Source organism: Petaurus breviceps, unplaced genomic scaffold, assembly GCF_028583685.1.
Source record: "Petaurus breviceps papuanus isolate PSGF00001 unplaced genomic scaffold, PetGlider_PUasm1.0 90775, whole genome shotgun sequence".
Lineage (NCBI taxonomy): Eukaryota > Metazoa > Chordata > Mammalia > Diprotodontia > Petauridae > Petaurus > Petaurus breviceps.
Genome location: NW_027187342.1, coordinates 10,011,109 through 10,034,193, shown reverse-complemented (window position 1 = coordinate 10,034,193; position 23,085 = coordinate 10,011,109). Strand labels below are relative to the sequence as shown.

At 37.9% G+C, this 23,085-nt stretch overlaps 1 protein-coding gene across 2 annotated transcripts in view; it reads right to left on the bottom strand.

Moving 5' to 3' along the window:
- PELI1 (pellino E3 ubiquitin protein ligase 1) overlaps positions 1–20,017 on the bottom strand; it is a 71,986-nt gene extending 51,969 nt beyond the window's left edge. Inside the window, exon 1 of one of the 2 annotated variants that reach the window (XM_069068979.1) lies at positions 19,594–20,017. The gene's annotated coding sequence lies outside the window, so the exon portion shown is untranslated. Of the gene's footprint in view, positions 1–17,029; positions 18,892–19,593 lie in introns of those variants that run through there. The other variant, XM_069068981.1, reaches the window with a different exon arrangement.
- Between the last annotated feature and the right edge of the window lie 3,068 nt (positions 20,018–23,085).

The window sequence follows — 23,085 nt, the reverse complement described above, 5'->3', positions numbered from 1 at the left end:
GTGTTGGCTTCAATAGAGGAACACCAATAGATTTAAAGAAGGGCCCTTAGAGGTCACTGATTTTATCCCTTTCATTAAAAAAAAGCCAGTATTTTCCCCAATTAGATGTTAGCATTTTAGCATTTTTAAGAGATTTGGAGTTCGAAATTTTTCTCCCCCCTACCTTCTACAAATGGTAGATTATTTGATACAGGCTATGCATGTGCTATCATGTAAAACATATTTCCATATTAGTCACAGTTGTGAAAGAAGAAACAGATCAAAAATTAAAAAATTAAAGTGAAAAAAATATACTTCAATCTGCATTAAGAGTCCATCAATTCTTTATCTGGATGTGGATAGCATTTTCCTTCATGAGTCCTTTGTACTTGTTTTGGATCACTGCGTTGCTAAGAAGAGCTGAGTCAGTTATAGCTGATCACCACACAATGTTGCTGATACTGGTGTACAATGTTTTCCTGATTCTGCTCGTTTTACTTTGCATCAGTTTGTACAAGTCTTTCAAGGTTTTTCTGAAATCTGCCTGTTCATAATTTCTTATTGTGTAATAGTATTCCATTACATTCACAAATGATAGCTTGTTCAGCCATTCCCCAATTGATGGCCATCCCCTCAATTTCCAATATTTTGCCATCATGAAAAGAGCTGCTATAAATATTTTTGTTCACATAGGTCCTTTCCCCTTTCTCATGATCTCTTCGGGATACAGACCTAGGAGTGGTATTGCTGGATCAAAGGATATGCAGTTTGGTTGCCCTTTGGGCATGGTTCCAAATTGCTCTCCAAAAAGGTTGTGTCAGTACATAACTCCACCAACAGTGCATTAATGCCCCAATTTTCCCACATCTTCTCTAACATCTATCATTTTCCCATTTTGTTAATATTAGTCAATCTGATAAGTGGGAGGTGGTCCCTCAGAGTTGTTTTAATTTGCATTTCTCTAATCAAAAGTGATTTACAGTACTTCTTCATGTGCCTATACATAGTTTTGATTTCTTCATCTGAAAAATGCCTCTTCATATCCTTTGACCATTTATCAATTGGGGAAGGACTTGTATTCTTATAAATTTAACTCAGTTCTCTATATATGGAAAAATGAGGTTTTTTATCAGAGACATTTGCTGTAAAGATTGTTCCCCAAGCTTTCTGCTTTCCTTCTAATCTTGGCTGCATTGGTTTTATTAGTGTAAAAGCTTTTAAATTTAATATAATCAAAATTACCTATTTGATGTTTTGTAATGCTCTCTATCCCATTTGGTCATGAACGTGTAATTCACTGAACTTGCCCTTTAAGAATCTGGATGTTAAGGGGTGGCTAGATGGCACAGTGAATAGAGCAAAGGCCATGGAATCAGGAACCTGAGTTCAAATCCGGCCTTAGACACTTAACTAGCTGTGTGACTTTGGGCAAGTCACAACCCCAATTGCCCCTCCAAAAATCTGGACGCTGCACCGCTTGATGCGCGTATGCTTGGTATTGTCTAGGCTCCCTTTTTAGCGAGATGTGCTTTTCTTTTCATCTCTTAATTAGGTCTATTTTTGCTTTGTCTGAGATCAGAATTGCTACCCTCTTTTTTTTAACTTCTGCTGAGCATAATCGATTCTGTTCTAGCATCTTACTTTTACTTTGTGTGTATTTCTCTGCTTCAAGTGTGTTTCTTGTAAGCAACATATTGTAGGATTCTGGCTTTTTATCCACTTTGCTATCTATTTCTGTTTTACGGGAGAGTTCATCCCATTCACAATTATGATTACCTACCTGTGTATTTCCCCCCATCCTATTTTTCCTCCTGTTTGTCCTCTCCTTTCAATCTTTTTCCTCCTCGACAGTATTTCACTTCTGACTACCACCTCATCCAGTCTGCCCCTCTCTTCTGTCAGTTCCCTGTTCCCTGCCCTCTCCTCCTTTACTTAATCTCTTCCTTTCCAACTTTCCTGTTGGGTAAGATAGATTTTTATATTCAACTGATTGTGTATAATATTCCCTCTTTGAGTCAATACTGATGAAAGTAAGATTCAAGTGGTGTCCATAACCCACTCTCCTATCTTTCCCTCTACTGTAACAAGTTTTTTGCGCCTCTTCATGTGAAATAATTTACCCTATTCTACCTCCCCTTTCCTTCTGCACCCAGTGCATTTCTCTTTTTCATCTATTATTTTTTATGTCATTCCCCCCAATTCTTCTTATACCCATACACTATCTATGTATATTCCTTCTAGCTATACAATTAGTGGTACAATTTTTGAGAATTATAAGTATCATCTTCCTATGTAGGAATGTAAACAGTTCAGCTCCATTGAATCCCTTATATTTTCTTTCCCTTTCTTACCTGTTTAGGCTTCTCTTGGGTCTTCATATTAAGATTTCAAATGTTTTGTTTCAATCTGGTCTTCTCCTTATGAAAGCTTGAAATCTATTTCACTGAATAGCCATTTTCCCCTTTAAGTATTACACTTAATTAGCCAGGCAGGTGATTCTTGGTTGTAGTCCTAGCTCCTTTGCCTTCCAGAATATCATATTCTATGACCTCTGATCCTTTAATGTTATAGCTGCTAAATTCTTTGTAATCCTAATTGAGGCTCCCTGATATTTGAATTCTTTCTTTCCAGCCACTTGCAGTATTTTTGCCTTGACCTGATAGTTCTGCAAGTTGGCTATAATGTTCACTGGAGTTTTTATTTTGGGATCTCTTTCTTGAGGTCATCAATGGATTCTTTCAATGTCTATTTTGCCTTCTAGTTCCAGGATATCAGGGAAGATTTTCCTTGATAATTTCTTGAAAGATGCTGTCCAGATCTTTCTTTCACTCATGGCTTTCAATTATTCTAATGATTCTAATATTATCTCTCCTGGACCTATTTTCCAGGTTAATTGTTTTTCCCATGAGGTATTTTGTATTTTCTTCTATTTTTCATTCTTGTGAATTTGATTGATTCTTGATGTCTCAGAGTCTTTAGCTTCCACTTGCTCAATTCTAACTTTTAAGGAGTTCTCCACAATTAGTTTTTGTACTTCTTTTTCCATTTGGCAATTATACTTTTTAAGGAGTGTTTTCTTCAATGGATTTTTGTATCTCCTTTTCCATCTGATCAATTCTACTTTTTAAGTAGTTGTTTCTTTTTTATTTTTTTAATAATTCTCTTGCATCAGTCTTTCCCCAATTTCTCTTCCACCCCACTCACAGGATTTTTAAGCTTCTTTTTGAGCTCTTCCACAAGTTCTCTCTGGGTCTAAGACCACTTCTCATTATTCTCTAGAGTTTTACCCTAAGGTGTTTTGACACTGTTGTGCTCTTCTGAATTTGTGTCTTGTCCTTGTCACCATAATAAAACTTGATGTGGTCAGATTCTTTTTTGGTCATTATTGTGCTCCATCTTTTTTGGCTTTTTCCCTTTCTTTTAAATTTGAGCTCTGCTCCTAGGGTGGGAGGGGCAGTGTCTCAGGCTTCTTATGCCAGGGGCTGCAGGTCCTGGCTATTTACCTGGTGCTGCACTGAAAATGCCCTGAGACCCCTGGGGGGACCCTCATGGCTGGTGCTGTGCTGATGGGTGGCTGGTGCTGCTGACGGCCAGGTTTGAAGGTCTGGTAGTTTACTTGGTGCTTTCAGTGGGGAGTGGGGAGGAGAGAGGAGGTCCCCTAGTGTTGGTGTCTGGTGTGTACTGAGGTCGGTGGGGTTGTTTCTCTATTTCTCCAGAGCTATAAAGAAACACATGGTAGTCTGGTTGCTGGAGGTTGCCTATTTGCCCAGGGCTATGCTTAATCATGTGGTAATTCTTGGAGTTGTAGTCTGCTGTTTCTCTAGCTATTCAGAAGCATGTGGGGGGTCCTGGTGGTGTCTGCCTGCTCCACCACAGAGGGGCTCAGAATCTCCTGATGGTTTGCTGAGGTGGAGCTTGCTGCTGACTTGCTAGGATGCTTCCTGTCCTTGCCTGCATTCCCTTTTTACTGGAAGGAGAAAGACCTTTCTTGTCAATATTTCAAATTTCTTGGGCTGAAAGACTGTTTCACCCCATCTTTTTGCTGGTTTTGTTGTTCCCGGATTTATCTGGGGGCACTATTTTATGGCTGCTTGGAGGTGAATGAGATAGTTACAGTGATTTACTCCTTACCCTGCCATCTTGGCTCCCAGAATGGAGCCCTTTCATTTTATAGATGAGGGGACTCAGGTCCAGAGACTGACTGACTCAAAGTCCCATCAGTGGCAGCGGTGGGATTTAAACCCAAGTCCTGTGAGCCTAAAGCCAGTGCTCTTTCCACTGCACTCTACAGCTTTAGCTGGAGCTGGCATGCAACACGGTTAGTATAAAGATACAATGATGAAATGAGAAACGTCTCAGACAAAGATACTTTCTGAGACCTGTACCATTAGGAGACTTGCTTATAGAATCATTCGGCATCCAAGAAATTCCTCACTGATAAACCAGCTATGTGTTGGTTGGTCAGGCTACTGGATATTAAGATTAGACAACAGCTATTCTTTATCCACTTGGTTTTTCCTGTGAAAATAGGCCAGATTCTTGAGTAATTACGTACCTCAATTAGGAGGCTTTAAGTTGTTCTAGAAGTTAATGCAATGTAACAGTATCATCAACAAGCTGGAACATCTGGAGGACTTCATTGTGTAGAAGGAATGGCACTCCAATTCAAACTCTACACTGGACCCTCCATGAGAGAAGCAAACACCTTTGGCAACATAAGTGTTACCCAGATGATTCTACTGAATCAAATGCTTTTGAATAACAAAACAGTAAGTATGCAGTATTATGGATTCTTGCTTTAAAGTAATTATTTGACTGGAAATAGCTAGAACATTATTTGCAAAAGTGTTCTTGCCCTTAATGCTTAATGGATGGATTATTGGATTATTCTCATCAATATTCTGTAGGGGTGGACTGGTAGGCATATATAACAAAGGTTATTGATATTCTCAATTGTTATCCTCCCTCCTCACCTAATAAGATTTAAGATTTTTCCACCCAAGTCTTTGGTATCCCCCTTCTAATATATTTCAGGAGGTTTGCCTTATCAGTACCCTCAAAACAGGGCTGGCTCTATGTATACTTGGTCTAGATTAACTGCTCTTTGACTAGCTTATCCTCGGTGCAATTTCTATTTTCTCATCCAGCACATCAGGGACAAGGGCCTGGCCATCCAAGACATTTCTTTTCCATTCTAGTTGAGCTTCTGATTTTCTGGACTTTGACACTGCCCCCAAGTCCAGGACCTCCATCCCTTACAAGATGCATCCCACTTCCAGCTCATTGCATATTGTCTTTCCCTATGAGATTGTAAACTCCTAGACTAGAAGACAGAAATTTGTCTTTTTTTGGCCTGCATTTGTATTCCCTGAACATGGCACATTTCTTGGCACATAGTAAATGCTCAATAAATGCTTACTGCCTGCCTGCCTATAATGTTAAAGCTCACATGTGATAGTTCTATCATCACAGATGGAGAAGTTAGTTACAGAAGTCATGAGATACCTTTTCATCTTTTTAATCTGTTCATTATCCTTTGAGTTTTATCCTTAAATGCCTTCAGAATGATTTGACTTAGTTGTGTCTCTCACCTATATAAAAGATGATAACTCTGAGTCATATAATACCACAATCTCTAAAGACTTGAAGTTGAGGGAGTCAATGAAGAGGGATACCTATATATATAATGAATACTTTTCTTTAATAGAAGGCTTTGACTTCTTGTTTCTTACTTGTGAACCATGCTTCCCAAAATATTTTTCACTTTCCTTCCCTATGCCCATCTTACACGGAAGTCACCCAATATTAAAGTAAATGTTGGTGTAATTTGGAAGGTTTTATTAAGTTCTCCATACCTTTTCATCCTGTTTGACAGATGTTAGTACATAAGCTGTAATTACCATTATGGGGGTATTTTTGCAGATGCTTATCAAAAGCACTGAAATATAAGATGCCTAAATGTACCACGAAGGTGTGCTTCTTGCTGCCTTTTAATAAGAAAGCCACTTCTACTATTCATTCACCACACCACGAAGAGCCTGGAAAATATCCTTCCATTTACTAGCAGCTTCTTTTTATCTTCTGTTTGCTTTTACAGTGGCAATGTCAAGAACAATGATTCTGTTATTCTGACTCTGTCTACTCATTGGATAACATACAAGGATTTTGCATTTAAAGTACCAGCAGCTAAGTTAATGTTTACAAACAGTTTGGTATGAGTCTCATTAGTTCCTTTTCTACTACTCCAACGTCAAAAATGTAAATATGAAAATGGATTGTCTAGGATCTAATGCCATTTTGTATTTTTTCTTTGCTTCATAGATTATCACAGTTAAATAATTCATCACTAAATGCCCCCAGCTTACTGGTGACAGCCTTTATATACTTAACCAGGCACACTAGTCCTCAAGAAGCTGTTTGTTGCTAGATGGGGTATTACTGGAAGCCTTTCCAGCATGGAAAAACCTATTCAACTTTATACTCTATTGACATTCAGTTCCCACCACTGTGCTACCTGTGCTGCCTTGGGCAAATTATTTAACCTCTCTGACCCTCAGTTTTCTCATCTATGATATGAAAGGCCTATTCCAGTTCTAAATCTAAAGTCCTGTGGTCTAGCCCTTGAGAAACCAGGATCATCCCCATACATGTGATGCATTGGAAGTTGGACTGTGTGAACTTCATACTAAATGCTTTTCCTTTAATCCAAGACACAACAGAATTGAGCTTATGCAATTATCAATTTAAAAAATGTACCCTTTATTAAGATAATGAGGTAGTTCTAAATTCTACCCACATACTTGTTAACTAAGTGACTGTGGGCAAGCGCTTACAGTTTCTCTGAACCCTGGTATTGTCATTTTTACAATATTCATAGTAATTATTTCATAGGGTGTTGAGAATATCAAATAAGATGAGGAGCAAATAGTGCATGTAAAGTACTATATAAATGCTAGTTGGGAGCTGATGTCTGAAAATTACATACCATGTGTACTATAATTTAAATATAAAAAGCCTAAATGGATAAAACATTTCACTTTCATATATTACTTTTCTTGTAACACTATAGAAAAAAATAGCATTATTAACCCTATTTCACAGAAAGAAACTGAGCCTTAAGACAGGCAAAATGAATTGCTCAACTATATACATACATATATGTATATATATACACATATATATCTTTATATACTCCAACAGCTTCAGCCAAATTTTAAGTGCTATAACATTTTAAAAAATTTTATCTCACAAATAATCTTAGTTCTACTTTGTAGTCAAATGTTTGGCTTATTTATTACTAGGGAATATTATGAGATGAGACTCCTCAATTTATAACCAGCTAATACACTGCTTTGCATTATGCTGTCTTCCCTTAGGAAATATATTTTAAGTTTTTATAGAAGTAACTGCCTTGTTTTGTTGGACATAATTTAAAAATTGCATAATTGTAAATGGTGACTGGGAAAGTCATAATATATCTCTATGCTTCAGTCTCTTCATCCAAAAAGTGGGGTGGCGGGGGCAGTGTGTGTAGCTAGATTATCTCTCAAATATGAAAGAAATAATTATCAAGTAATATTTTAAATACATATTTGAGATTACTGTATGCAAAACACTGTGCTTGCCTTTGTAAGAAGTCAGTGTAACAAAGGAAATCATGGTAAATATGTTCCAGAAAAATGTTACTGATATACTCTGCAGCTTCATTATAATGCTCTGTCTAATATATACCTTAAGATATATTATATGAGAAAATACTACAGAGAAGATCACTCTTATACTATGCTTCCAATAACATTTCCTTCCCATGAAATCTAAGGAAGTCATCCTTGCTATAGAAAACATGTTATATTAAGGATCCAGTACACTTCATTATTTAATTTGTCAAAAAAAAAAATCTCACAACCTCCCCAAATAAAACCACCTACCATAAAGACTTGGCAGTCATGGAACTCACCATTTTTGCTACATTTTACAATTTTATCTAGATTCACATGAGTGGTTACTAGTCTACCAAATCCAAAATAAGATACTTCAGTTAAAAGCCATGAAAAAGGATTTTTCACAATCAACAGAGAATATTTATATCCTTTTGGACTTTATTTCATTAAAACTGTATATCCACAGCACTGTATAGATTAATAAAGAAGAAACAGGGCCGCTATACATGAGAGGAACACAATGCTATGGATATTACAACTTTTTCTACTTTGTCCATACTGCCTGTTTGGTGGCATTAATCTGAGATACACCCTCTCTGGTAAGTAACTTTTCCCCCATTACAAAGGAAAGGAAGCCAAGACAACAAAAACTTATTCTGACTACACTATGGATACTGTTAACTACAGAGCAAATTTTGTTGCAAGCATGGGAAACAAAATGGTACCTGGGGACTTTTAGAAACAGATTTCTTTAACTCTTATTTTGTGCTTCACTAAACTGAGATTTCTCTCTTAGATCATTTGGGGCTTTAAAGAGCTTTAGAGTAAAATTTAAAAGGATGAAAGCCAGTGGGGACAATTGTTATTAGTTAATATTTCATAATCATATATCACTTTAAGATTTGCAACACGCTTCCTTTACAGCAACTTGATGAGGTAGGTAGTGTAAGTAATTACGTGAGCGAAAAAGCCTTTATTAAGAACAAAGCACTATACCAAGTGTTAGGGATACAGAAAAACAAAACAGTCTCTGCTGTCAAGAAGTTCATGTTATAACAACTATACATATGAGAGATTTCAGCTTCCAAGTCATCTGGAAAGGTCCCCTGGTTGTTAAGGTAGAGCAACAAGATAGATGGTGATATGTATTCTTTAATGCCATTTCCACTGATAAAATCCTGTTTCTGATGTTGAACCATTTCACATGCAAAGGACTTTGGTGGTAAAGACTTTATTTTCCACAGTTTCAGTAGCCATGACCCCTGAGGAAGAGTGAGTGCAGTACCTGCAGAAATTCCTGCCAGTTTGCATTTTCAGAGGGCTTGCTTTCTAGGCTAACTGCTAGAGGAGAGGAGTCAGTGGTGGACTGAAAACAGACCTGTTGGTCTGAGGTGATCCTGCTACTCCTGTTTGATCAGCACTAGTGTCAGTGGAGGAAGAGGGGGAGGATTCTTTCTCAGAGGGGTTGGTCCTGTCAATGATGGCCATGGAGCCTCGGTTATCTCCATCAGTGTCTGAGACGAGGTGGTAGCTGAGATGGTGATGATGGCATGACTTGCTTGGTACACACTGCCTATCTCTCTCAGGATGCCTTTCTGCTTCAGCTAGCCTACTTGCCTTGAAGGTAACAGTTGGTTGGTTCTTATCTCCATTGTACAGATGAGGAAATCAAGGCTCAGAAAAGTTAAAAGACTTGCCTAAAATCACACAGCCTAAAGAGCAAAGATAAGAATCTAGGTCTTTTCTGACTCCAAGACCTGAACACTAACCTTTCTATGATCAAATATTGTGCAGATCCATCACACTTTTTTTTTCTAATACAACGAAGATTAATTATTTTGGATTGCCAAACCTATTCCAACAAGCAAGCTTATATCCTGTTTTCACTTACTAAGAAATAAGTTATTATACCCTTCCACTTAAGAATTTTTACGTTTTGGTAAGGGCATAGAAAGAGCACTGGAGTAAGGCAACATTTAGGTTCAAATCCTGCTTGATACCTATTGCGTGACGACCATGGGCAAAGTAGTACACCTCTCTGAGTTTAAGTTTCCTCATCTGTTAAAAAAAAGGGGGAGGGGGGAGGAAGGGGTAGTAATAATAACTACTTCATATTGAAATAATAACTACTTCTGAAGTACCTACCTACTTCAAAAAGCAATTATGAGGATCAAATGAAACAACATATTTAAAGCATTCTGTAAAACCTTATAAAGTTACTCATTATCAATGTTGATGTTCCCTCCAATTACATGCTTTGCAGGAAAAAAAAAATGTCCCCAGAAAAGTTAATATTAATCTAGGATGAGATCTAGGATTATATGCTATACTTTTAGCTACCTTGCTCCTCTCAACAAAGTGGCATCACATGGAGTCATTAATGACCCCACTGGTGTAGGTTTGCATTCAATTATGAATTAAGGGTTCATATGAACTTCTTGTACTATTTGTCTGTGATGCTATCACATGAAATAGAAATCTTGGTTATCTGAACATCTTATTCCAAGCTAAAAACAGATTAATTCCAAGGTTACTATGTGGCATAGTGAATTTATAACTGGATATGAAGTCAGGAAGACCTGAGTTCAAATTCAATCTTAGACATTTGTGCAAATTGCTTAACCTCTGCTTCAGTTTTCCTCAGCTGTAAAATGAAGATAATAACACCACTTACCTTCCCAGGCTGTTGGGAGGATCAAATGAGCTAATATTTGCAAAGTACTTTAACCGTGCCTGGCATACAGTAGGCACTTAATAAATGCTTGGTTACTTTCCTGAATGGGACTTCCAAAACTGTGGGTTCAATAATACCAGAAATTGAAGATGCCAAGAGGGAGGAAGAATTTTCTATATGTAATTGTATCTGATAAGCTTACTTAATAAGGGAACTGTAAAATGAACTTCACTTAAAGATAGAAACTATAAAAAATGAGCTAACAGGAAGCTTCTAAGCATTTACAAGCCCTATGGTAAAAGTATACCTGCAAGAATTTTCAAAGATACTAGTGAATCCATAGCCTCTAATTTGTATCACTGTGATCAATCATCTATGATTCAGCTTGTTTTCTGAAAATTTCACTTCAATGTGAGCTTTTCCATTTGACAATCCTTCTTTAGAAGTTTTGCCAAGATGTGGAGGCTATGACTCAGGGCTACTAGATGTTAAGGAGGAGGTGATTTCAATTTAAGAAGTGGGTGGGAAATCAGAGGGGGCAAACTGAATCACTAACAGCCCACTCACTTCTGAAACCTAGCAAATGCTCTTTGTGCAAATAATTTTATAAACTCTTTAGTGACAAATTCTTGGCAAATGCTTTAAAATCAGCACTCAAAAACTGAAATAGATAACAAATTAATTCAGATACACTATTTCTAAAACAGAGATAAAACTAAATAAGCATTTTGGTTAAATCTGTAACTTCTCTGTTGCTGAAAAAGAATCAATTATGAGCCAAAAGGCTTCTGAGATCATTAAGGTCACAGGACTGGTCTACTTTGACCAGTTCGAAGCTGCTTTTGGTCAGGTGATAGATAAGCATAAGCATTAGCTTGGGAACTGATGCACCTTCTCTTTAAAGAAAATTAGAATAGTGTACTATTAAATAAAAAGGGTTTTAGACAACGGGGATAGTCCAACCTCTAAGGCTATGGCTTCTAACTTGGAGCTAAGGTATTATGTTACAAAACCCACAAATTCAACAGGTTTTCTCACACAAAGCTCAAGTGAGCTAGTTTTGTTAACACAGAGGCCAGTCTTCTTTTGATAGTAAATTAAAAGGATCAGTAGGAAGGAACAATTCGAAGAAAAATCGATATTGTTAGCTGTAGTCTAAAATTAAAGTCTGCTTTTGGTGTTTCCAGTACACGCAGTACATTTAATCTGGCATAAACCCAGAGGAACACAAAGTACTTAGGAATATTGTCTGCCAAAAACTAGAAATACAGCACTTTGGTTTTGAAGAACAAAGCACCTCCAATTGTTTCTCTTCACCCAATGTAGTGTTAATGAACATAATCAAGGTGATCTTTTTGAGAGACAATTAAGTTTGAATCAATTGGCATAAGAGGTACTAGACTGAGCACCCACTGGCTGGCAAAGAATCAATGTTAATCATTTCATAATTCACTCCCATAGTAGGCAAGGTTAGGAACATCTGTTAAACTTCACTACAATACAGATACTTTTATATTCTCACCCCTAAACATCAAACAAATAGATACTTAACAGCTCAGACACATGCAGCTTGTTCCATGGTCAGATTACCATTTAAGATGATAGCAAATGTCTATTATGCAGGAAAAGTGACAAAAAGAAAGAGCAAAAATGACAGCCAGCTCTGAAATTCAGCCAGGCAGCTAATTTGGTCCACTGAGAAGCAAGATTAGAGCTACATTCTAAATAGAGAGTATTTGTTAAACCACTAAATTGACAAAAAATGAATTATATATCCCAAATACATGTCTACCAGTTACCCAGCAGATAGAGGGCAGAACTCTTACAAAAATTTCTGACCCCCAAAAAGCAATAGAAAGGAAAGAAAAGAAGGGAAGGGGAGGTATTCGGTGTTATAGACAGTTATTAAACTAATGATTAATGATTTTAAAATCTCTCTAAGGGAGGAGAACTCTAAATCTCTGCTGTCACTTTACTGAATCAGGATGTAGCATGAAGAGAAAGGTTCTGCCTCTAAGTCCACTAAATACAAGAGAGGTGGCAGCTGGAACACAGTGGAAAGGTAATGGTTAAGGTGACAACAGGAAGAGAACATAAGCTACAGGAAGTGACCTAGAGGAGGATAGGGCATGAAATTATATATTGAGTTTAAATGGACAGATTGTAAAGAATCACCTAGAGTCTGATATTAAATCCCAGAGATCTCTAACAACTGAGCTAGACTTTTAATCAGCTAAAAACTGAGGATACCCAAATGGGCTTTATGATGATCAACATACTTCAGTATACATATAGTGTCTTTATTATTATTTTTTGCAAAGCATCATCTCCTTTCCCCAGTATATGTAATAAAGATATTATCTAGTCACATAACTTCAGGAAATCCAAGTTATTGACAAGAGATATGCCTGGAAGTCTGCTACCTTATGGGGCACCAAGTCTTTTCTAAAAATGAGCCACCATATAGTACTGTCACCATAATTGCCTATAGGACTTCAAAATCCACTGTGAACAAGTACTACTCTTTATTTTATTTTATAGATGAATAAAGCATACATATTATCTTGATTGTCTAGTCTATCAGAGCTAACAGGCAAGCCAGGAATTGAACACAAGTCCTGTGTTCCATGCTAACTGGGCTAGTGTTCAAAGGATGTTAAGTAATTCAGTCTATAGGTTATAAATTAAATCATAGCTAGCATTCACATAGCGCTTAAAGTTTGCAAAGCATTTTACATATGTTATATCATTTGATCCTCACAACAACACTATTATCCTCATTTTACAGATGAGGAAACTGAGGCTGAGAGAGGTTAACTGACTTGCCCAGGGCTGCTCCACAACTAGTAGGGAAGACTGAGGCAGCATGTAAACTGAACTCTAAGCATTACATCTAACAACTATAAGCAAAATCTTTCTATTATTGAAAAAGATTAAGATAGAAGCTGCATTAAATGCTGACCTAAATTGGATTTTACTGATTTCTCATTATAATTGGATTCTTCATTCTATCCTGTTTGGATTTTATTATAAAGTTGCTGTTACCAACATAAAATAAAATTAGTACATGGTGGCTGATGTTTGGTAATGTCCAAACTTAACTATGCTGGTCTTCCAACAACAAACACAAAGTCCATCATATTAGCTCAGTACCAGAAAGGTTTTCAACAAGGCAGAATCTATAAGCACTTCCATTCCCCTATCTTTGTCTTTTAAAATTCAAGGTCATTTCCCTACCAAAATGAAGTTGTAGGACATTAGTGTGGTTTTCACAAACTTTTCTAAATCTCATTAACTTCCTTTTAAATCAGGTATTTTATTTGGTAAATTACTCTTTATTCACATGTGTATATTTTATACACACGTACATAAAAGATAAAGATGGCTTTTTTTGAATAATGGCAAAATAACATGTTGTAACTGATAAGTTCAATTTTTTTAGGGTAGAAAAAGATATTTCAAAAACATATGGGGACCTGAGTAATAAAAATTGAAAATTCTAAGAGTGAACTAGTTTCTTTGCAAAAAACAAAAACATAAAAAGCAGCAGAGCATGTATGTGCTAGCATACTGCTTTCAAACTTCTGGAACAGGTCCAATTGATCTAATACTAACAATTTTTCTTTTCAAGCAATAAACATTTTCTCAAATTAAAAAAAAATCTGGAAATGAGGTATCAATCAATATAGTATAAAGACCTGAAACCAACCTTCATCTCTATCATTATGATACCTGTCACAGAGTCTTAGTTTTCCCATCTGTAAAATGGAAATATCTACATCAACACAAGAATTTTGGAATAATACTGTAAAATCCCTACTTAGAAGAAAAGTGTCATGTGAATTTGAGAAAGTTCCATTTATACAGGCTCTAAACTCATGACATAAATCTATCTGGAGTGCCTTAGCTCTGTATACTTGAATTTTTATACACTGTAGCTATAGGATAATAAAATGTTTAAGAATCATGTTGTCATATATCCAAAAGAATATTGTAATCTTCAAGACAATCACTCTGAAAGGCTACATCATTATTCCAAAAACACTGCCTCCCCTTGAAATAGTTTGGGGACTTCTCTTCTGCAAAAGCCTTTTAAGCTTGTGGACATCTTTGTTCTTTGACACTAAATTTGATTTCTGAAAACAGCTAAAGGTTCTTCCAGAGTCACGTCTGATGAAATAGATGATTTTGCCACTGTAACTAGCTTTAGTTAAAAACACTAAAGAGCAATGTGCCCAACTTTTTTCCTGTGGTTTCCAAGCTGGCTCTAAAAGCAATTTTAAAAGAGAATCCCTAAACACATTTTTAGTAACAGAAACATTTTTAGGAGCAGCTTATAGTCTCTCAAGGGCAATGTTCATTTGTACATTTTGTTTGTTCTAAAAAAAAATCTTTTAAAGTAGCATTCCTTCTAAGAAAAACTTGTCTTCTTTAGTCACTGAAAGTTAGCTGTGATCTAACCAAATCATCATACCAACTATATGTATTGTCAGTAACAGCTAAGCATTATATAGCCTAGTTCAGGGAGGAAAGCCATAAGCAAGTAAACAACAACAAAAAGTTGCAGTGGATAATGGGAAACTGGGGAACTGATATTTTTAGAATTAGCAACTTCTCTTAGGAGGCAGATTACAAAAAAAAAAGGCTACAAATTCATTGAAAAAGAAAGTCAATTATCTTTCATTGAGACTGCATGTATTGAATTTTAGATTTTTTTTTAAACATATTCCAAACGTTTAGCTTAGCTGGATGATGCTAATGGATGTCACAGTTTCCCCCCGATTATAGTCATCAACATCAGTTTTCCTTCTAAAAATGATTTACTGTGATATAGGACTATTACAGGAGTTAATACTATGTAGACATGGCTCCTTTATTAAGCTTGTCACAGTATTGATGACAGCAGGCAAAACATCATGGTATCTGGAAAAAAATCAGATTCTTCAATTCTTGGAATTTAAAATTCATTTCTATTAATGTTACCCTATGATACTGTATTCTTTCTTCTTAGCTTATTTCTGTAGGTAGCTATGTTAAATGAAAGACTTCAACCAAATATTCAAAGGCTATAGATAAATTGCTATTAACAATAATCAACCAATAATTTCATTGTAGAGAAACATTGTAAATACTTGAATTCCTTGAAGAAATGCTAAATGTAGCTGACATTTATATACTGCTTCAAAGTTTGCAAAGTGCTTCATACACATTATCTCATTTGAGTCTCAAAGATCTGTGAGGTAGGTAGCTATAAGTGTATCACTATCCTGTTTTTACAGATAAGGAAACTGAGGTCGAAGTAACTTGTTAAACAGCTGGTAAATGAGAGGTTGGATGTGGACCCAAGTCTCTCAGACTCTAAAGCTTGATTAAACCTAACAGCACCATGTAACAGTAAGTTGCTTGCAAATTTATTCAAACAACACATATCTGAAGGCTTTTTACTTACTACACACTACCATGCCAAGTAAATAGCAATTAAACACGAGTACTGTATAAGATCATGTACAATATAATATTCAGAGAAGTGATGTGTCCTGCCCAAAATAACAAAAAAAGGTAGTCTTGAAATCTTACTTGCATCAATGACCCTTATTTCTTCTAGAGGCCTAATATAAAATCAGTTTAGGTAATATTTTGTCCCAGAGTTCAAACTTGGAAAAAACAAAACACCAGAAGTCTCAATCCTAGAAATTATTATCTCAATTTGGTTTTGATATATGATACAATTATAAGTGATCTGAAATTTATTTTACTAGTTTTACAGCAGCAAAGTATAAAATTCTAAACAAAAGCATGTAATCTCAACAAATGTGGCTTGTACCAAAGTATTCCACAGAAATTACTCTGTGGGTCTTAATTCAGAATGCTATCAACCTTATTCGGTTATAGTTTGGAGGTTTTACAAAAAGCTTAAAACAAATAATTTAAGGAAAACTTTATTATTTTGAGAATTAAAAGAATCATGATTTTCACCCAGCAACAATACTGTCTTCCCTTTCTTCTTTCCTCAGGCTGGCCTCAAAACGTTTTTTTTTTTTTTTTTTGCCATTGCTTTCCCCAATTAAAAAAATATATTAATTGACTGCCACTTTGGGAATAATTTCTCAAAAGAAACCCTCAACAAAATCCTATTACCTTCTTTTATATTCTAAAATGATTTTTTGAAAATTTTAGAATAACAATGCAAAAGAAAATAATTCTTGATGATGGCTCACATTTAGAAGTGCTTGAAAGTTTACAAGGTGCTTTCCTCCCAAAAACTCTGTGAGGTATTCCCATTTTATATGTAATAAAACTGTTTTTGATGAGGTTAAATGACATCTAGTTTCACAAAGCTTATAAAAAAATTCTCAGGCAGGAGCTGAATTAAAGTTTTCTGACTCTAAGGCTAGGTCCAGAACTCTCTCTTTAAAAAAAAAACAAACAACACATCACACTATTATGACAAGAAAAACACACACGTGTGTATATATATATATATATATCTGTGCTATGCTTCAGTAGTTATCTGTTTGAATAGGTTAAGAACCTGACTTTTAGGTTGTCTGTTTTACCAGCTATCAAGACTTAATGTCTGCTTGAAAACAATGACTGTTCACAAATTACAACTGTTCATCACTTAAACTATCCCACATCACAACCTTCAAATGACAGTGAACATTCAGCATACACATACTTCTGACAAGCTGAATGGAAGTTGAAATATACTCACAAAACAGCTTTGGTAGTATTTTAACAGTATCTGACCCAATTCTTCCACATGTATTTTCCTCTCATTCCTTTAGACTCTTTTGTCAGTAAAGGTATGAATCCAAAGGTTAAAGGATAGAAGCTGGGGAACGTACAAAGACAGGCTCCCCTAGTCAATGTTGCCTCCTGACTTTGGAATCCAGTGACACAGTAAAGAGAAAGTTCAAGTAGCTTCTTTAAAGTACAAAGGGTCCATGATAAATCTCATTTGCTAATCTGCCACAGAGCTATGTAAATGTCAACCAACACTTAACTGATGATGTTAAGGAAGGGGAGGGACCCAAAATAAATATCTCCATTGGGAAAATACACTTCTATCTCATTTTTCAAGTCAAAATAAATGCTAGCATCAAGATAATATTCCATTTTACATTAATTCCATTGCTCTTAAATATATCCGAGTGGCATACTTTATTCTTTAAAAAAGGGTAAATTTCTTAGAAGACACATTATACTTACTTCAGCACAAGATTTCACAAATGCTACTTTCTTCCCACACCCAAAGTCCTATTTTGTTTGTTTTTAATCCAAGATCTAACTAGAGCAGGGAAAGCCATGCAGTTGGTTATTTTGATAATCCTCTCTTTGTACAGCTCCCAATGACTCACTTTTACTTTTAGATACAGTCAATGTATAAGTTTGGTCTGAGGGGCAACAGGCTGGAACACAATTTACAGCAGCACCCTACAACTGGAAGCATCTATGCAAATAACAATTTATTGCCTTAATTTACTATAAAGTACTTCTTTACACCTGTTATTGTAATAGAGATAATTATTCACAGAAACAGGAAATAAGACACAGAGATAATGCATTAAATTTAAAGACATTTCTGGTAACTTTCAACTTACTCAACTACCAAAATAAAAATGAACTCATGAACAGGCTATTAAAAACAGTCATAAGCATTCACAGACCAGCTTAAGATACCGGACAAGATCAAGCTGTGCAGATGAATACAAAATATTTTTAAAAAACACACAAGAAAAACTATTTGCACAATGGAACATAACGTTCTGGAGATATACATCTAGCCATCCTAAGAAAACAAGAAGACTTATCTGAAAGAAATATAAAAGGAGCATTACAAACTAGAACAGAACAGTAACAGTGTCTTTAAAAGTTCGAAATTTTTATAAGTTTGAACAATGTTTTTTGGCCACTTTTTGAAACAAATGTTCATCTGCTATGAAACCAAATGATAACACTTTGCAGAGTAGGAAAAAGTCAACAGACTTTGAACAAGACCAGGTAGCTGACCTTTTAAGTACTCAACAAGGAGTATAAAGCCTTGCTTAAACAGGGCTTCTATAATATTTACAAACATATTATTGTTCAATGGCTAAAAAATGCATTTGAGTTTGAAGAGGTATCAGAATTTGTTTAAAGATCTAAATCAAGTTTTCTATAGAACTCTTTTTAAGAAATGAGGCGGCCCACCAAAAACAAGTATATGGTTCACAATAGTTCTCTAAGTCCCAGCCAAGAAAGAGTATTAGTGAAGAAACCCTCTCAGGTATTAAGAGCCAAGTCTCTATAAGCGGTAGTGCTGTTTTAACTAGCCAACAATGACCAAGACTAATAGACTTCAGCTGACCTACAAGTAAAGTAGGTATATTTACCTTCATCCCAGGGACCTCGGGAGAACTGAATTATTTCCCATTAAGTACTCTGGATTTCTCCCGACACCAACACAAGTTTCACGCAACTCATCAATTACAGGGCTTCTCCAGAGCCTCAGTATACCCAACTACAAAACGGGTCTATAGACTTCCCCCACAGGGGTGCTGGAAGGCTTAATTAATTAGTATTTGTAAAGTGTTCTGAGATCCAGAGATGAAAGGAGGCCCGAGAGACACGCTGAGATAATGACAATAATCATAACAATAATAAAAAAAATTACTAAGTTGGGAGTCGGCGTTATGTAAGGAGAAGGGAGGAAAAGAAAGAACTTATCCAATAACCACAAAAGAAACACCCGCGTGGCCCCCTCCCACTCCCCCAATCCCTTCTCTCCCTTTTGTTTCCCCCTCTTTGCCCACTCGGGCCGGCTTCTTCAGCGAGAAAACACAAGGCCCCGCGCCAGGAGAGCTAAGGTGAGGGGGCGGGGAAGGGGGATGGGGGACTGAGAGGCTAGAGTTGGCTAACGCGAGCCCCCTCCCCCCTCCCGGCCGGGGTCCGCGCGGGGTCGGGGCGGGGGAGGCGGGGGGACGGGGGTTCTGGGGCCAGGCAGCTCCAGGACAAAGGCACTTCCTCTTTCTTCCCAGGGCTCTGGATGGAGAGGAGAAGGAAACTGCTTTATCCGGGGCTCCTTCGTCCCGGGGGGCCGTAGACTGGGGGGTGGGGGGCGGAGATCAAGCCAGGAAAACGCAGCAAGAGTCAGGGGGAAGTTGTAGTCTTCCTCTCCCACCTCCTCCAAACAAAACCTTTCGCTAACCGCCCCCCCACCCCCCAAATATACAGCGTCTGTCCTCCCCTCTAAGAGAAGGAGCGCGCGCGCAGCCTTCCGACAGTCGCGATACTCACCGGGCGATCTCCGTTGGTGACTGGGATCCCTCACAGCCCCGACACCGAGAGAAAGAGGAGCTTGGGGGGAGGGGGGGGGTGCGGTGAAGCGAGAGCCTCGACGGAAGCTGCGGAGTCCTTCCAAGCAGCCGCCGCGGGCTTCTCTCGAGCCCGGCGAGCGCCGACTGAGGAGAAGTTGGCCCCGGAACTGGAGCGACGGAGACCGGCAGCAGAGAGAGAGAGAGATGTGAGGGAGAGAAGAAGAAACGGAGAGGCTCCGGAGCCCCCTGGCGTGGGGGCGATCCCAGCGGGGGAAGAGAAGGCACGCACCGCGAACCCGAGCAGCGCTGCGGCGGCGGCGCCCCCCACGGTCCCCCCTCCGCCTCACCCTGCCTCTGGGTCAGTGACACACAGCGAAAGAGAGGGGAGGAGACTCGCGGGGGAAGGAGGGAGGAGAATAGGAAGGGGGGGGAAGGGTTAAGAGCTGGAGAAGAGGACGAGGAGGAGGAGGGAGAGAGGAGGAGAAAAGGAGCAGCGCCGCAGCCCAGAGGTCTCTTGGGAGTTGTAGTTCTCCAGCGGAAGGAGGGGGTAACCTAGGGGGAGCTTCACCTCACACAACCCGCGCCACTTTATGCTACTGCGCATGCTCGCCCGTCATAGGGCCGTCCCCTCCCGTTTCCATGGCCACAGACACACTAGCAGAGAAAGGATGGTTCTAGAGTGTAGACGGAGACAAGGCCCCTCTTGTTTTTGTTTTTTTGTTGTATTTTTTTTTTTTTTTTTGCTGGGGAGGTTGAGGACTCTACCCGGGAGTTCTTCGCTTTCTTTTACTCACCCATCCCCCTTGAACAATTTCTCGGGAAAGCCACGCTGGTACAGACCCCAACAGGGGCTCCTGCGGTTGGCTCTTATGTTCCCCCGAGCTGTCTTGTCACACCCCACAGATTCCTCTCCCCTCTTTTCCACAAGCCCTCAGTCTTAAACGCTCGATTTCTCCGCTCCAAGCTTTCTGTCAATAGCAGGTGTAAAACTTTTCAGAGCCGGACCATACAGCCAGGAGCCCACGCTCCATGGTTTTGTTACTTAGCCCCTTCTGCACCCCTCTTTAAGTGCAGCGAGGGAAGAGCACGAGTAAGGCCACCTAAGGTATCATCACGGCTAGCATCAGGTTTGTCCAGTCACTTAGTGAATAAATCCAGATTTGTTAACATTCTTCACAAGAGCTTTCTTAAGATACTGTTTGTATGTAATGTAATTGTTTGCAGGTTATCCATCCCATCGGAATGTGAACCCTTTGAGGGCAGGGACTTTGTTTTACTTGGTACTTCCAAGGTTTAGCACAGGCCTGGTACAACTTAATAAATACTTGTCGACTGATACTTTGGGACTGAATAAATGGCAGACCTGACCGTTGGCTCCTGGACACTCCTTGACAAACTTTGATTTTGGCAGCAAATTAAGTCTACACCAAATCTAAGCACATAGTTTGCGCTTCCTGATCCCCCTTAAGGCCAATGCCTCCCCTCTGTTGTTTATCTTCAGTATATATGAAAGGCAAACTATGCACTTAGATTTGTTGCAGACTTAATTTGGTGCCAGAATCAAAGTTTGTCAAAGGGTGTGCAGGAGCCAACTGCCAGGTTTGCTATTTTTTCACTTCCAAAATATCAGTCAGTGAGTATTTATAAATATATATATATATATATTATATTATAATATGTATACATGTATATATATACATGTGTTATATTGTGTGTATAAATTTTCCCTCAGAGACTAGCAGTATGACTCTGGGCAAGTCACTTAGCCCTGTTTCCCTGAGTTTCCTTAAATATAAAATGAGCTGGAGAAGGAAATGAGAGTAGTTTTGTTGAGAAAATCCCAAATGGGGTCTTGAAGAGTCGGACTACACTGAACAACAACTATACACACACACACACATAAATAAGTATTTATGCATATACACATATAAGTATACATGTGTGTATATGTATATATACATACATATATCTCTATATACCTTGTTTCTACCTAATTGTTTGCATATTATTTTCCTTCGTTATGCCTTCCTTGAAATCAAGAATTGTTTTTGGTTTGGTTTTTTTTTGCCTTTTTTTGTATCCCCAGAGCTTGGCATTGTACCCAGCACATAGCAGGAAAGAGAAGAAGCACTTATTAAGTTCCTACTCTGTGCTAGGCACTGTGCCAAGCCCTTTACAAATATTATCTCATTTGAGCCTACATAGCAGGAGCTTAATAAATGCTTGTTAACCTGATTTAACTGTCAGCTAAATCTACTCCAATTTTTAGAGACCTTGGAGTAGGGGTAAAAGGTAGAAGAGAAGGTGGCATGCCCCTCTTCTATAGCTCTATCCTTCTTAACGTTCTATTGTTGCCAAAGCTGCACCTAGACCCTGAAGAAAAATAGCAATGGGAAGCATCTGAAAGAGTCCCAGAGGATTTGAAAATAGCAAAACTTCTAGTATGCTGCAAACAGTAAGTGACATTTCTAAAACGCTTTCAGGTTCACAAAGCACTTTATATACCTTATTTCATCTAATCCTCACAACAGCACTGTGAAGGAAGTACTACAGATTATTAATATCTCCCACTTTACAGAAGAGGAAATTGAGGTTGAAGGATTTGTTTATAGTCACAGTGCTCCTGTCACAGACAGTATTTGAATACCACCTGTCCATTTCAGGCCTCTAAATCCATCATTGTTTCCACTATATCATAAGACTTTGGAGTTATAAGACTTGGGTCTGGTCCCAGCTGTGCTACTTAATAGCTAAGTGACCCTAGGCAAACCATTCAAATTCTCCAAACCTCACTTTTCTCATCCTTCAAACGGCCCTAATAACAACTACCCTGCCTACGTGACAGGATGGTTAGAAAGAGCCAATGAGCTATGTATGTAAAAGTGCCCTATAAATGTACACATGGTAGATGTTAGTTACATGGCCAATGTCTCATCATCTTGCAGATTTATCCCATAACATTGCATCCTTTGTCCAAATGCGATTATTTCTTTCTAATGTTCTCCAAGACCACAAATAATCAACATGGACCTCGTTCCTATTTTAAATCTGTGAAGGCACACAAATTGAAGACTTGGGTTTCACTCAAAAGATTTTTAGCCCCAAATGTCTAGTCTGACATTTTAAATATCTTTCCAAAATGTCAAGAGTAAATTAGTAAAGCAACTTTTAACATTTTAAAAATAATGTTTGAACAGAAAAGAAATGATACATTTTCGGTACTATAGTTGATCCACCATAAATGTTGTTAGTTTGTCATGGCTCTGCCACTGACTAGCTCTGTGACCAAAGACAAGTTACTTACTCTCTCTGAGTATGTCTCCTCATCCATAAGATAAGGAGAATAATACTTGCCTTACCTTAGAGAGTTACTGTATTTATAAATGGCAAAACAGTATAAAAATGTGAGCTATTATTATTGCTGCTAGATCTGTGTGCTTATCTAAACCATCATCTCTCCAACTGTGCTGTA